We start from the raw sequence: 16,054 nt of genomic DNA on the forward strand, positions 1-16,054 counted from the left end.
ACACAGAGAGCAGATACAAAATTCACCCTGCAGACGAGCCAATAATGTGAATCCCTCAGACTCAATCCAATTGCCTCTCCCGGAGAAAGAGAAAAATAGCTTGTCTGGCCATTTCTCTCTCTCTCTCTCTCTCTCTCTCACACACACACACACACACACACACATCTCACCTACCCCCCACCCACCCCATCTAAGATAGTCCAGGCGGACCGAGCTGGGCCGTGGGAGTGACGACAGGTAGCCAGGGTGTGGGGCTGAGGCTGTCCCTGGCTGTCCCCCTGCCGCCATGCTGATAGGCCTCTAATGAGCCCTACTGACAGGTAATCAGCCCCGTAATGATGATGACAGGGAAGATACCTGACATTACTCAGGTAGGAAGGAGGGGAGATAAAGAGACAGAAGAGAAAGAGAGAGAGAGGGGGAGAGAAAAGGGAGAATGAAATGGCAAGAGAAATATAAGGGGGAGAGAAAGCAGTAGAGGTGAGAGAAAGAGAAAGGGAGAGTATTGGGTAACAATATTAGGATATACATTTACATATGAATAATTTAACAGAGTGACTTACAGGAGCAATTAGGGTTAAGTGCCTTGCTCGAGGGCACAGATGGTGATTTCACCTACTCGGCTCTGGGATTTGAACCAGCAACCTTTCGGTTACTTAACCGCTAGACTACCTGGCTTCTCAATTTCAATTTCAAATGAATGGCAGTGAAGGGCACAGTGATGGGTTTGGAACTGGGCCCAAGTGACAAATCATATGGTAGAGTGATAATGGACATCCTGCATGCTGAGGACGACCTTGGCCGTGTGAGGGACATCTTTGTTTGTGATTAAGAGAAGGTGAAGGTAAGGAGAACAAGAGGCTGGGGGGAAATGGATAAGTATTTTTGTCTGGTAATAAATAGCTGCTGTGCTACAATTTGGTGGTTGTGGATGAGGTCACTTCCCCTCTGACAATGTAAATCACATTGTGGAAATCCCAGTTGCGATTGCAAAATAACTTGACTATGGAGAACAGAATGGGGCCTAATATAGAGCCCTGAGGGACTCCCACAGGGACTGACAAAGGTTCGGACAGTAATCCTTCAGAGTTGACATGCTCAACTTGACTGGAAAAGTCATTTAAAGACCAGGCAAGAGAAGAGACTGGAAATACAATGTCATGCTATGAGCCAAGCAAATCAAAATAATCTCTACAGAATCAAATCCCCCAACTAAATCAATAAATATGCCGAAGCCAAAATATTTATTGTCACAGGCAGATATTTCATGTAATTTAATACTTTAGTTGTTGCACACACATGTGAAGTTGGAAGTTTACATACACCTCAGCCAAATACATTTAAACTCTGGTTTTCACAATTCCTGACATTTAATCCTTGTAAAAAATTCCATTAGGTCAGTTAGGATCACCACCTCATTATAAGAATGTAAAATGTCTGAATAATAGTAGAGAGAATGAATTATTTCAGCTTTTATTTCTTTCATCACATTCCCAGTGGGTCAGAAGTTTACATACACTCAATTAGTGTTTGGTAGCATTGCCTTTAAATGGTTTAACTTGTGTCAAACGTTTCGGGTAGCTGCCACAAGCTGCCAACAATAAGTTGGGTGAATTTTGGCCTATTCCTCCTGACAGAGCTGGTGTAACTGAGTCAGGTTTGTAGGCCTCCTTGCTAACACACTTTTCCAGTTCTGCCCACAATTTTTCTATAGGACTGAGGTCAGGGCTTTGGTGTTGTTTTCCGGTTCCAACAGAGATGGCCGCCTCGCTTCGCGTTCCTAGAAAACTATGCAGTATTTTGTTTTTTTATGTGTTATTTCTTACATTGTTAGCCCAGGAAATCTTAAGTTTTATTACATACAGTAAGGAGGAACTATTGTATATAAGAGCAACATTACGACCAGGAACACGACTTTCCTGAAGCGGATCCTGTGTTTTGTCCACCACCCGGGACAATGGATCGGATCCCAGCCGGTGACCCAAAACAACGGCGCCGCAGAAGGGGCAGATGGAGCGTTCTTCTGGTCAGACTCCGTAGACGGGCACATCGCGCACCGCTCCCGAGCATACCACTCGCCAATGTCCAGTCTCTTGACAACAAGGTAGACGAAATTCGAGCAAGGGTTACCTTCCAGAGAGACATCAGAGATTGTAACATTCTTTGTTTCTCGGAAACATGGCTCACTCAGGATATGTCAGAGTTGGTACAGCCACCGGTTTTCTTCACACATCGCGCCGACAGAAACAAACATCACTCTGGTAAGAAGAAGGGCGGGGTGTATGCCTTATGATTAACGAGACGTGGTGTAATCATAACAACATACAATAACTCAAGTCCTTTTGTTCACCTGACCTAGAATTCTTTACAATCAAATGCCAACCGCATTATCTACCATCATAATCACAGTCATGTATATCCCCCCCCCCCCCCCCAAGCAGACACATCGACGGCCCTGAAAGAACTTAATTTCACTCTATGTAAACTGGTAACCACATATCCTGAGGCTGCATTTATTGCAGCTGGGGATGTTAACAAGGCTAATCTGAAAACAAGGCTCCCTAAATTTTATCAGCATATCGAATGTGCCACCCGGGCTGGCAAAACCCTGGATCATTGTTATTCTAACTTCCGCGACACATACAAAGCCCTCCCTCGCTCTCCTTTCGGCAAATCTGACCACGACTCCATTTTGTTGCTCCCAGCCTATAGACAGAAACTAAAACAGTAGTTTTAGACCCGTGCTCAGGTCTGTTCAACGCTAGTCCGCCCAATCGCATTCCACGCTTCAAGATTGCTTCGATCACATGGACTGGGATATGTTCCGCATAGCGTCGGACAATAACATTGATGAATACGCTGATTCGGTGAGTGAGTTTAATCAGGGCAAGGTGCCCGTAAACATTACCGAATACAAACAGTGTAGCTATTCCCTCCGCAAGGCAATCAAACAAGCTAAGTGTCACAGTATAGAGACAAAGTAGAGTCGCAATTCAACAGCTCAGACACGAGAGGTATGTGGCAGGGTCTACAGTCAATCACGGACTACAAAAGGAAAACTAGCCCCGTTGCGGACCACGATGTCTTGCTCCCAGACAAACTAAACAACTTCTTTGCTTGCTTTGAGGTCAATAATAGTGCCACTGACACGGCCCGCTACCAAAACCTGTGGGCTCTCCTTCACTGCAGCTAACGTGAGTAAAACATTTAAACATGTTAACCCTCGCAAGGCTGCCGGCCCAGACGGCATCCCCAGCCGTGTCTTCAGAGCATGCGCAGACCAGCTGGCTGGTGTATTTACGGACATATTCAATCAATCCTTATCCCAGTCTGCTGTTCAAGAGGGCCACCATTGTTCCAGTTCCCAAGAAAGCCAAAGTAACTGAGCTAAATGACTATCGTCCCGTAGAACTCACTTCTGTCATCATGAAGTGCTTTGAGAGACTAGTCAAGGACCAAATCACCTCCACCCTCTCCAATTTGTAAGCAATTTGTAAGAGACCCACTCCAATTTACTTACCGCCTCAATAGGTCCACAGACGACACAATCGTAATCACATTGCCCTAACCCATCTGGACAAGAGGAATACCTATGTAAGAATGCTGTTCATTGACTACAGCTCAGCATTTAATGCCATAGTAAACTCCAAACTCGTCATCAAGCTCGAGACCCTGGGTCTTGACCCCGCTCTGTGCAACTGGGTCCTGGACTTCCTGACTGGCCATCCCAGGTGGTGAGGGTAGGAAACAACATCTCCACCGTGCTGATCCTCAACACTGGGGACCCACAAGGGTGCGTTCTCAGCCCTCTCCTGTACTCCCTTTTCACTCATGACTGCGTGGCCATGCACACTCTCAATCATCAAGTTTGCAGACAACACAACAGTGGAAGGCTTGATTACCAACAACGACGAGACGGCCTACAGGGAGTAGGTGAGGGCCCTCGGAGTGTGGTGTCAGGAAAATAACCTCACACTCAAAGTCAACAAAACAAAGGAGTTGATCGTGGACTTCAGGAAACAGCAGAGGGAGCAGCCCCCTATCCACCCCTATTTACATCGACAGGACAGCAGTGGAGAAGGTGGAAAGTTTTAAGTTCCTCGACGAACAAATCACGGACAAACTGAAATGGTCCACCCACACAGACAGCGTGGTGAAGAAGAAGAAGAAATTAGTCTTGTCACCAAAAACACACAAACTTTTACAGCTGCACAATCGAGAGCATCCTGTCGGGCTGTATCACCGCCTTGCACGGAAACTGCTCTGCCCACAACCGTAAGGCTCTCCAGAGGGTAGTGAGGTCTGCACAACGCATCACCGGGGGCAAACTACCTGCCCTCCAGGACACCTACACCTCCCAATGTCACAGGAAGGCCAACAAGATCATCAAGGACAACAACCACCCGAGCCACTTCCTGTTCACCCCGCTATCATCCAGAAGTCAGTACAGGCCAGTACAGGCCAGTACAGGCGCATCAGGTCAGTACAGGCGCATCAAAGCGGGGACCGAGAGACTGAAAAACAGCTTCTATCTCAAGGCCATCAGACTGTTAAACAGCCACCACTTGAGTTGCTGCTGCCAACATACTCTAGCCACTTTAATAATGAAAAATTAATGTATCACTAGCCACTTTAAACAATGCCACTTTATAGAATGTTTACATATGTATATTTTACCTTTATTTAACTAGGCAAGTCAGTTAAGAAGTCAGTTAAGAACATTCTTATTTTCAATGATGGCCTAGGAACAGTGGGTTAACTGCCTGTTCAGGGGCAGAACGACAGATTTGTACCTTGTCAGCTCGGGGGTTTGAACTTGCAACCTTCAGGTTACAAGACCAACGCTCTAACCACTAGGCTACCCTGCCGCCCCATATACTGTACATATACACTGCAGCTTGCCTATGCCGCTCGGCTATCACTCATTCATTAATCCTTATGTACATATTCTTATTCATTCCTTTACACTTGTGTGTATAAGGTAGTTGTTGTGAAATTGTTAAATGACTTGTTAGATATTACTGCATGGTCGGAACTAGAAGAACAAGCATTTCGCTACACTCGCATTAACATCTGCTAACTACGTGTATGTGACAAATAAAATTTGATTTGATGGCCACTCCAATACCTTGACTTTGTTGTCCTTAAGCCATTTTGCCACAACTTTGAAAGTATGCTTGGGGTCATTGTCCATTTGGAAGACCCACACATGATGCTGCCACCCCCGTGCTTCACGTTTGGGATGGTGTTCTTCAGCTTGCAAGCCTCCCCCTTTTTCCTCCAAACACAATGATGGTCATTATAGCCAAACAGTTATATGTCCAGAGGACATTTCTCCAAAATGTATGATCTTTGTCCCCATGTGCAGTTGCAAACCGTAGTCTGGCTTTTTTATGGCTTTTTTTTATGGCGGTTTTGGAGCAGTGGCTTCTTCCATGCTGAGCGGCCTTTCATGTCGATATCGGACTCGTTTTACTGTGGATATATTTACTTTTGTACCCGTTTCCTCCAGCATCTTCACAAGGTTATTTTCTGTTGTTCTGGGATTGATTTGCACTTTTCGCACCAAAGTACGTTCATCTCTAGGAGACAGAACACATCTCCTTCCTGAGCGGTATAACGGCTAAGTGGTCCCATAGTGTTAATACTTGCGTACTATTGTTTGTACAGATGAACGTGGTACCTTCAGGCATTTGGAAATTGCTCCCAAGGATGAACCAGACTTGTGGAGGTCTACAAATTATTTTCTGAGGTCTTGGCTGATTTCTTTTAATTTTCCCATGATGTCAAGCAAAGAGGCAATGAGTTTGGAGGTAGGCCTTGAAATACATCCACAGGTACACCTCCAATTGACTCAAATGATGTCAATTAGCCTATCAGAAGCTTCTAAAGCCATGACATAATTTTTTGGATTTATCCAAGCTGTTTAAAGGCACAGTCAACTTAGTCTATGTAAACTTCTGACACACTGGAATTGTGATACAGTGAATGATAAGTGAAATAATCTGTCTGTAAACAATTGTTGGAAAAATTACTTGTATCATGCACAAAGTAGATGTTGTTATGACGTTGCCCTCTTTGGGTACAGCAAGCCCCATCCCCCTCTCCCTGCCTCCTACAATTAGGCTGCTGTGGTCAGAGAGGTCGTAAATTCCTCGAAGAGATTATCTCTTCACGGCCACAGTATAGAGACAGAGTGAATTTTCATAGAGAACAAAGGAATTTCTTCCACCTCACAGAACTTGAGGTCTGAACAACATTTATGTTCCGGAGAAGGTATAAAATATCGGTGAAGAATCCAGCTACGAACTGGTCCATTTGTTACCTTTTGGTGAGGCTCATGGGAGACGGTGCGGCCACATTACCATAATGCTGTTTATATAATAGCCTCAGATATGAGGTTACATCTAATTGTTGTATAAGATGAATGAGTGAGGATGATACTGTTTGTAAAGTTGTGTAATGTGATGTTGGATGGTTTAATGAAGGAAACTATAATTCCCTTTTGAGTTTAACTAAATCAGAGGACCACCCATGAGCCCAGTTAGGATCGGGCATCCTGGGACAGGCCCTTTTCTGCAACTCCTGAATAAAACCCCAACTTTGAGAAATTCTCACTAGACCATGTTTTTCTCCATTACGAGAGGACAAAGGTTGCAGACCATTGCTGAATCTTTTAACCATACCAGGTGGTTAAACTCTTAGACTATCGATACCGACAGAATAAGAACAAGTCTTTAATATTAATTACTAGTCTGCAGCTAGGAATTGGGTATCATTGAACGCGAAGAACAACAACCGCCGAAACATCCATTCTACAACAACATGAATGTCGCTCTGAACTATCCCCTCTAACCACGACAGACAGAGAGAGAGAGAGACGGACAATTCTCCAAAAGAAACAAACTTTTCAACAGCGATCAAGACGACACACTGAGCGTGAATATATATATTGATTGCAATTGTTCCTGAATAAGTGAACGTTCATGTGCAAAGGATTAGTATTTCAATTGTTATAATTATCAACTCTGTAGTGACTTCTTAGTCGACCCCCACTTCCCCTTTTGTCTAACAAGCCGCCATGCCGGTTTAGCCCACTAGGGCACATTCTCCTATCATTTCTTGTAACCATATTTACTTTGTTTGTTTATGCATTTCTGTGAATTACTTAATTAGTAAATAAATTATTTAAGACAATTGATGTATGGATGACTCATAGTGAAGACTGGGTTTGTGCAGATTTACAACGTTTGGAATGAGACTAACGTGAGGTGAAGTAAATAATTAATTAATTAAGAAGACTAATTGATCAGATATGAAAATATCTGAAAAGTTATATTAGGAAATTATAACTTTGTAATCTGAATATTTTCCTTGGTGCCCCGATTTCCTAGTTAATTACAGTTACATGATTAATCAGTTTAAATCGCGTAATACTAATTACAGAGAATCTTTGATAACTAAAAGTCTTCATTTAATGATAGTAAAGACACGACAATGTCCTACCCGACGTGCCCAAACTATAGTTTGTTAACAAGAAATGTGTAGAGTGGTTGAAAAACTAGTTTTAATGACTCCAACCTAAGTGGATGTAAACTTCTGACTTCAACTGTATGACCTGATGTAAAAGCAAACCATATCTCATCCTTTTTCATTGTATGAGTAGCTGGCTCCCCTTTGTGTGCAATTTGCGATTCATTACTGCCACAATCAAATTAACATTGTACTTTACTCCCGACAATACTCCTCCTTTGAATTTCCATCAAGAGAAGAATAAATGAAATGGAGACAGCTAGGGAGACACATGGAGAGAAGGAAGTGTGGGGGAGGAGGAAAAGGTGAGCGGTAGAGAGGTTTCTAGTACTAGTTTCTAGTAATGTAAACTTCAGGGTGCAGGAATAGAACTGAGACATTAAGAGTCAGCAGCTCTATTCACAGCAGAGCAGAAAGCGAGGGAGAGAAATGGAGAGCGGGAACAAGTGGAAGAAGAAAAAAAGGAGGGGGAGAAGAAGGAGGTTGTTCTGGTTGACCGCACCGATCTGTTAGTCGGGCCAAGCTAAACGAGCGCCCCATCAATTACCAGAGAGATGAGTTTCCTGTGACCCTTCTACTCCTCTCTTCTCCCCCTTACCTTTTTCCCCTCCTGTTTTACTGCGGCAAAGAGAGGCTATGGATGTGGATCAGTGGTCATGAAGGATAAGAGATGACAAGAGAGAAACTTCAATCTCAAGTTTCAAGTTTTATTAGTCGTATGTACAGGATACACATAATATACAGTGGCAGGTAGCCTATCGGTTAAGAGCGTTGGTCCAGTAACTGAAAGGTCGCTGGTTCAAATCTCCAAACCGGTCAGTTAACCCTCAACAACAACCAGCAACCTGACTTCTCGGCCCCCGGCCCAAGCTCCCAGACGCCAGGCCACCAACCATCCAAGTTCCACCCACAGTTCCCCTCGAGAGCTGCCCTTCAACCACCCAGAGGAACTAAAAAACTACTGACTCTCTCTACTGCAGTCCTGTTGATGTGGATCGGGGCATGTTCCCTGCTCTGCTTCCTGAAGTCAACAATCAACTCCTTTGTTTTGCTGACATTGAGGGAGAGGTTGTTGTCCTGGCACCACAATGCCAGTTCACTTACCTCCTCTCTATAGGCTGACTCATTGTTGTTGGTTATCAGGCCTACTACCGTGGTGTCGTCAGCAGACTTGATGCTGGAGTTGGTGTTGTGCAAAGCCACACAGTCGTGGGGGAACAGGGAGAACAGCGGAGCTCTCCTCTGCAGCTTTTCTCCTCTTCTATCTCCCATTCCCCTTCTCCTCTTCCCCTCTTCCTTGTTTAAATCAGCCCAGTGGCACAGGTCATTATCTACAGCCTCTTTCTCTCTCCAACGTTTCTCCTTCTCTCTTCTCTAATCCATTCTACCACTCCCCCCAATCCTTCACAGAAGCCTTATTCTAATGAACAGAATTCCAAGGACTTATCCCAATTGGAATTCCAGTCCTGGGAGCGTCCGTGGGGAAAGGGAATCTCGTTCACCTGTGACGACCTCACCTGAGATGAAAAGATTCTAAAGAGGTCAAAGGTGAGACGAGGGGTCAAAGACAATCTCTTACACACACACACACACACACATACATCTATCACGCACGCACTCATATGAGTGTGTGTCAGATGCTCCTATTAGCTCCTGGCCTTATCTTTTCCGTACAGTACGTTATCTTTATTTCTGTCCAGTGTGAGTAGCGCTTCCTAAAATAGCCCATCTCTCCACACGTATGGGCTAATGCAGCGGGCCTGACCCTAATTACCTTTCATTAACTTAATCCCATTCACAAGAGCAACCGCAACAACAAACACACCGAAATACACACACGCTCTCACTCTCAGTGACTCCATCTCTCTGGGGCCTCATCAGTCCATTCAGGTGCAGACTATATATGGCCCAGCTGAGTGGATGTCTGCTCGCATGTGTGCTCTCGGGCGTGTTTACCGTGTGTGTGGTGATGAAAGAAAGAGTGTGTAAGGGAGGTTGTGTTTGACGATGTCAATGTGTGTGTGTTAGCAACCTGTCCCTATGCCTCTCATGAAGGGGCAGTGGGGTATTTGGTGTGAAATTGGGTAAATAGGGAGAGGACAGCATATACACCTCTAACCTGTGTGATGACGAGGTGTCATGTGTTTAATCACAGTGGAAACCCTAATAGACAGACGGGCTATGGAACTACTGTTCATGTCAGTCTGTCTCTCTCTCACTCACTCACTCACTCACTCTCTCACTCACTCACTCACTCACTCACTCACTCACTCACTCACTCACTCACTCACTCACTCACTCACTCACTCACTCACTCACTCACTCACGCACGCACGCACGCACGCACGCACGCACGCACGCACGCACGCACGCACACACGCACACACACACACACACACACACACACACACACACACACACACACACACACACACACACACACACACACACACACACACCTGGCCCTGCTACAGGACACACCACAACTGGTGAGAGCACACACACACTTTCGGTCTCTATGGGGGCAGAAATCTGTCGTCATATCATGTGGACTCATGGAGGGCTTCTCTCAACACACTTGTTTATGTGTCAATCTAAATTACTAACAGAACAACTCCCCTGTGACACACATACACAACTCAACAAGACTCCTCTGGCCCTCTCAGAAAATGTCCCCATCACCCCCCCTACCGCATCCTCACTGCCATAGCCTTCCTTGACCAAACGGACATCAGGGCTGAATACAGGCTCCAGTTCAAAGCTACACTATCTGAAACGTCACTAGCCTATTGGAGGCCTGTGGGAGGAAACATCACTACTCCCTGTATATCTGTGAGAGGGAAGGGTGTACATTATGGCCCAGAATCAGGCATATTCGTCTCCTCTCCTCTGTCCCGATTACATTCACTCAGTCTAGATATAACTCTTCTCTTCACACACAGGTCAGTAACACCGTCCTCATCCTCTGTGGAGCTGCCAGGAGTATATTCAGTGGCACCTGGGAGAGAGTGTGTGGTAGCAGAACCACTTAGGGGCTTCAGAGCGGATCACTGAGGTATTTTGTGTTTATTCACCAGGGTCAGAGGGGGAGACCTGGGTCAAGCAGCCAGGAGACAGATGGGGAGAGAGCGAAAGCAATGTGTGAGTGTATGCATACGTGCATGTGCGCACTCCCAGCAGTTGTGCTGTGTCCTGTACCAGGGGTAGCAGTGTGTGTGTGTCTCACCAGCTGTGGTGTGTCCTGTACCAGGGGTAACAGTGTGTGTGTGTCTCACCAGCTGTGGTGTGTCCTGTACCAGGGGTAACAGTGTGTGTGTGTCTCACCAGCTGCGGTGTGTCCTGTACCAGGGGTAACAGTGTGTGTGTGTGTGTCTCACCAGCTATGGTGTGTCCTGTACCAGGGGTAACAGTGTGTGTGTGTGTGTCTCACCAGCTGTGGTGTGTCCTGTACCAGGGGTAACAGTGTGTGTGTGTCTCACCAGCTGTGGTGTGTCCTGTACCAGGGGTAGCAGTGTGTGTGTCTCACCAGCTGTGGTGTGTCCTGTACCAGGGGTAGCAGTGTGTGTGTGTGTCTCACCAGCTGTGGTGTGTCCTGTACCAGGGTAACAGTGTGTGTGTGTCTCACCAGCTGTGGTGTGTCCTGTACCAGGGGTAACAGTGTGTGTGTGTCTCACCAGCTGTGGTGTGTCCTGTACCAGGGATAGCAGTGTGTGTGTGTCTCACCAGCTGTGGTGTGTCCTGTAGCAGGGGTAACAGTGTGTGTGTGTGTGTGTGTGTGTGTGTGTGTGTGTGTGTCTCACCAGCTGTGGTGTGTCCTGTAGCAGGGGTAACAGTGTGTGTGTGTGTGTGTGTCTCACCAGCTGTGGTGTGTCCTGTACCAGGGGTAACAGTGTGTGTGTGTCTCACCAGCTGTGGTGTGTCCTGTAGCAGGGGTAACAGTGTGTGTGTGTGTGTCTCACCAGCTGTGGTGTGTCCTGTACCAGGGGTAGCAGCGTAGCCTCCAGGATGGCGTTTTGCTCTGGGTTGAGACCCTGCCACAGGGAGACCAGGATGATGAGGAGGTGGGTGGCGCTGCACAGGCGGACAAACGCCTTATTCAGACATGCCCGGTTCTCCTCCGCTACATCTGCCAACGCTATCACCTGACAGAGAGAGAGTCAGTGCCTGCTGTCATTCACCAGAAGCAACTTATCTAAGCAACTCTGAATCAAGTGTCAACTCTGTAATGCAAAGGTACTTTATACAAGCAAGTTTCCTGTTGTCCACTAGAATGATAAGTGATTGAACGGGGCCCTGATTCAAAGTGCCAATGGAAACAAGGCTTCAGGGTCAACACGGGGAGTCCAAGTCATTCATGTTAATCCCTCCATACAAGACGTTGTCTAGAAGTCAACTCCGTAACGCATCAGTAACCTTGTCTAGAAGTCAACTCCGTAACGCATCAGTAACCTTGTCTAGAAGTCAACTCCGTAACGCATCAGTAACCTTGTCTAGAAGTCAACTCCGTAACGCATCAGTAATCTTCTCTAGAAGTCAACTCCGTAACGCATCAGTAACCTTCTCTAGAAGTCAACTCCGTAACTCATCAGTCACCTTGTCTAGAAGTCAACTCCGTAACTCATCAGTAACCTTCTCTAGAAGTCAACTCCGTAACGCATCAGTAACCTTGTCTAGAAGTCAACTCCGTAACGCATCAGTAACCTTGTCAAGAAGTCAACTCCGTAACGCATCAGTAACCTTGTCTAGAAGTCAACTCCGTAACGCATCAGTAATCTTGTCTAGAAGTCAACTCCGTAACGCATCAGTAACCTTGTCTAGAAGTCAACTCCGTAACGCATCAGTAACCTTGTCTAGAAGTCAACTCCGTAACGCATCAGTAATCTTGTCTAGAAGTCAACTCCGTAACTCATCAGTAACCTTGTCTAGAAGTCAACTCCGTAACGCATCAGTAACCTTGTCTAGAAGTCAACTCCGTAACTCATCAGTAACCTTGTCTAGAAGTCAACTCCGTAACGCATCAGTAATCTTCTCTAGAAGTCAACTCCGTAACGCATCAGTAACCTTCTCTAGAAGTCAACTCCGTAACTCATCAGTCACCTTGTCTAGAAGTCAACTCCGTAACTCATCAGTAACCTTCTCTAGAAGTCAACTCCGTAACGCATCAGTAACCTTGTCTAGAAGTCAACTCCGTAACGCATCAGTAACCTTGTCTAGAAGTCAACTCCGTAACGCATCAGTAACCTTGTCAAGAAGTCAACTCCGTAACGCATCAGTAATCTTGTCTAGAAGTCAACTCCGTAACGCATCAGTAACCTTGTCTAGAAGTCAACTCCGTAACGCATCAGTAACCTTGTCTAGAAGTCAACTCCGTAACTCATCAGTAACCTTGTCTAGAAGTCAACTCTGTAACGCATCAGTAACCTTGTCTAGAAGTCAACTCCGTAACGCATCAGTAACCTTGTCTAGAAGTCAACTCCGTAACGCATCAGTAACCTTCTCTAGAAGTCAACTCCGTAACGCATCAGTAACCTTCTCTAGAAGTCAACTCCGTAACGCATCAGTAACCTTCTCTAGAAGTCAACTCCGTAACTCATCAGTAACCTTCTCTAGAAGTCAACTCCGTAACTCATCAGTAACCTTGTCTAGAAGTCAACTCCGTAACTCATCAGTAACCTTCTCTAGAAGTCAACTCCGTAACTCATCAGTAACCTTCTCTAGAAGTCAACTCCGTAAGCCATGTGAATGAGCATGGAGAGGGAGGTGGCTCTGCAGCGTCTCTAGGTGTGGTCTGAGAGTTGAACCTGAACAGGAGGTCAATACCTCAATTTTTGGGACGGATGAGGGGGACAACATGAACGAGCGATGACAGAAGAAGACGGATGAAGGTGAACAGAACAAGAGAAGGCACGTCAGAGGGAGAGAAATAAGAGATGAGGGGGAAGTCAAGAGGAAGGGAAAGGAAAAAGTGAGAATATCCTGTCTGTGGATGTGTGACTAATGGCAGAGTGCAGGTAAGAGTTGGGGTCAACACCGTTTTCAGTTTCACCATGGCAGAGCACCTCGATTCATGAATGCACTGGAATCTAGAGGGAAAGTGAAACCAGCCCTGTAGTGGTACATGTAGGCTAGCTAGTGGGAGAGTAGTACAGTATGGTGTGTTGGACAGCACACAACTGATTATCTGCACCTTAACTGGGGAGGACAGGCTCATAGTAACGACTGGAACGGAATTAATGGAATGTTTTCAAAACACATCAAACACATGGTTTCCATGTCCATCCACTCCATTCTAGTCATTATTATGAGCCGTCCTCCTTCAGTAGCCTCCTGTGCTGCATGCACACACACACACACACACACACACACACACACACACAGGTAGTACTGTGGCACTGTAAGCCAAACACAACCCACGTAACCATTAACACAGTCCCCCCCTCCACTCCCCCCACTTCCGTCTCCCCGGCAACCATGTCAATCAGCCGAACGTTTGTTTAACGTCTCTCCCCCCCGGCTCCTCCCAAAGAAAACCTCTAGAGGAAACAGACTTTCAAAGGGGTGAATTTGCTAGTAAAGATTGGTGTGTATTGATAAAAAGGGCCGCCCTGCCAAGCCGAGCCAAATGGAGGTTCCCAGTCAAGGGCTGCATTGTGTGGGACCAAACGCAGAGCTGATTGATGCCAGCTGAGGGGAACAGAGGCACATTTAACCAGAAAGGCCACGACACCATGCTAATTCATATGGGTTATAGTGAGAGGGATGGGGGAGCGAGATTTAGTCCAATGCAAAGACTAGCAGTAAAAAATGTGTCACTGTCCTAATACGTTTGGAGCTCACTGTATTTAAGCGAGTAAAACGTACAGGGTGGTAAAGCTAGCTAGCATTTCCCCCTTATTCACTAATTTAGTAAACCTAGCTCGGTGCTAGCTAAGCCCCTGGCAATGTCAACACATTTTCCAACTGTCAAGAAACGTTTCAAAAGTGTCATAAAACATTTAGTTAACAAATGGTAGCTGTCTCACTATTTTAAGACAAACGTACTTTTGCACATTATGAACCTTTACCAAAAGGAAAAATTAAGACAGAAACAAAATGCTGTTCTTTAATATTTAGTTAACGTTTTAGTTTAATATTTCATAACTGACATTTTACGTTTGCACATTTCTAATAACAAAATTAGCTAATAAGAAGCCAGAAAAACGCTGGGCTCTCACCAAAGAAGTGGTCACATGTCACCTCTCCTCTTTAGTCAAAACGAAAGCAACTGGTTTCTGCCTTTTAATTTGTCCTGTTTTAAAAAGGTTCGTAATGTTCCACAGTACAATGTAAATAGTGAAATAACATTCACCAAATGTTTCATGAGTTTTACGACAATTAACGTGTTGACAGTGTGCCAAGGGCTTAGCTAGCTAGCTACAACCTTAGTGAAAAAGAGGGAAATGCTTGCTTGCTTTATCACCCTGTGTTAGCAACAACTATTTTAGTGAGTAAAATGTACTATGTGTCTGAAATGGGGAATTGAATGTGAATGCTTTTAATATGAATATTTGTTAAATCTATTCAAGAAAAGTTCAACTGAAAAATGTCAATAGTAGGACTCTTCCGCGATACCTTCAGCAATTTCTTACATCTGGAAATTAGAAATACAATTTTCATATTACCTTGAACATTCTGTGTTGTGTCTGTATTCTTTTTGATATAACATTTACATTTTAGGCATTAAGCAGACGCTCTTCTCCAGAATTACTTACAGGAGTAATTAGGGTTAAGTGCCTTGCTCAAGGGTACAGACAGATTTTTCACGGGGATTCAAACCAGCGACCTTTCGGTTACTGTCCCTCTGCCCTTAACCACTAGGCTACTTTATGAATGGGAAAATAGAAATGACAGTACATTGACTGCATAGAATTCACACAGACGTTTAATGTTGGTGTTATAGATCAGTGGCAAACTGCACAGCTAATTACCATGAAGTGCTTAGCTATAAATGGGGAAATATATTTGACAGCATAGAATTCATACATAGAACCGTCATGTGTGCGTTATAGACCAGTACGACCAACTTAGGCCTCATTTTGAATTGGAGGAGGGCTGTTAATAATGAGTGACAATAGAGTTATGAGATGTCCCTCAACTACACGAGCTGATCCGTAAAATGTACCCTGATGATTCTTTACTTTATTCACCTCAGTGAGGAGGAGAAGATCGTCGTCACAGACCTACACCAAACAGTGGGGGAAACGGGTGTAGTACATTCTATAGATCAGCATCATTTTCAAACTGTGGCTTGGCCTTTAGGCATATTCACTATCACTGGTATGGCAGAAGCACACTTTTGAGAACAGCCATAATGATGACACTACACTGTCATTGTAATGATTAATCTATTAAGATACCTAAATATGAGCTCTTGCATAGCATAGCATGAATACTCTATAGATATGCTATGGATCTATTTCATTGACCTTTAACAATGTGGTTGGGACCTTATAACATGTTATAACATGTTCCCGAAATTACG

General features: G+C 45.0%; 1 pseudogene across 1 annotated transcript in view; it reads right to left on the minus strand.

Moving 5' to 3' along the window:
- The window catches only part of LOC118936732 (protein PTHB1-like), an 88,849-nt pseudogene that overhangs the window by 13,925 nt on the left and 58,870 nt on the right, over positions 1-16,054 (minus strand). The window contains exon 8 of the transcript XR_016483569.1: positions 11,493-11,675. The product of XR_016483569.1 is annotated as a protein PTHB1-like (transcript). The remainder of the gene's footprint in view (positions 1-11,492; positions 11,676-16,054) is intronic.

The sequence above is a fragment of the Oncorhynchus mykiss genome, chromosome 2 (genome assembly GCF_057628025.1).
Source record: "Oncorhynchus mykiss isolate SJ-2025 chromosome 2, ASM5762802v1, whole genome shotgun sequence".
Lineage (NCBI taxonomy): Eukaryota > Metazoa > Chordata > Actinopteri > Salmoniformes > Salmonidae > Oncorhynchus > Oncorhynchus mykiss.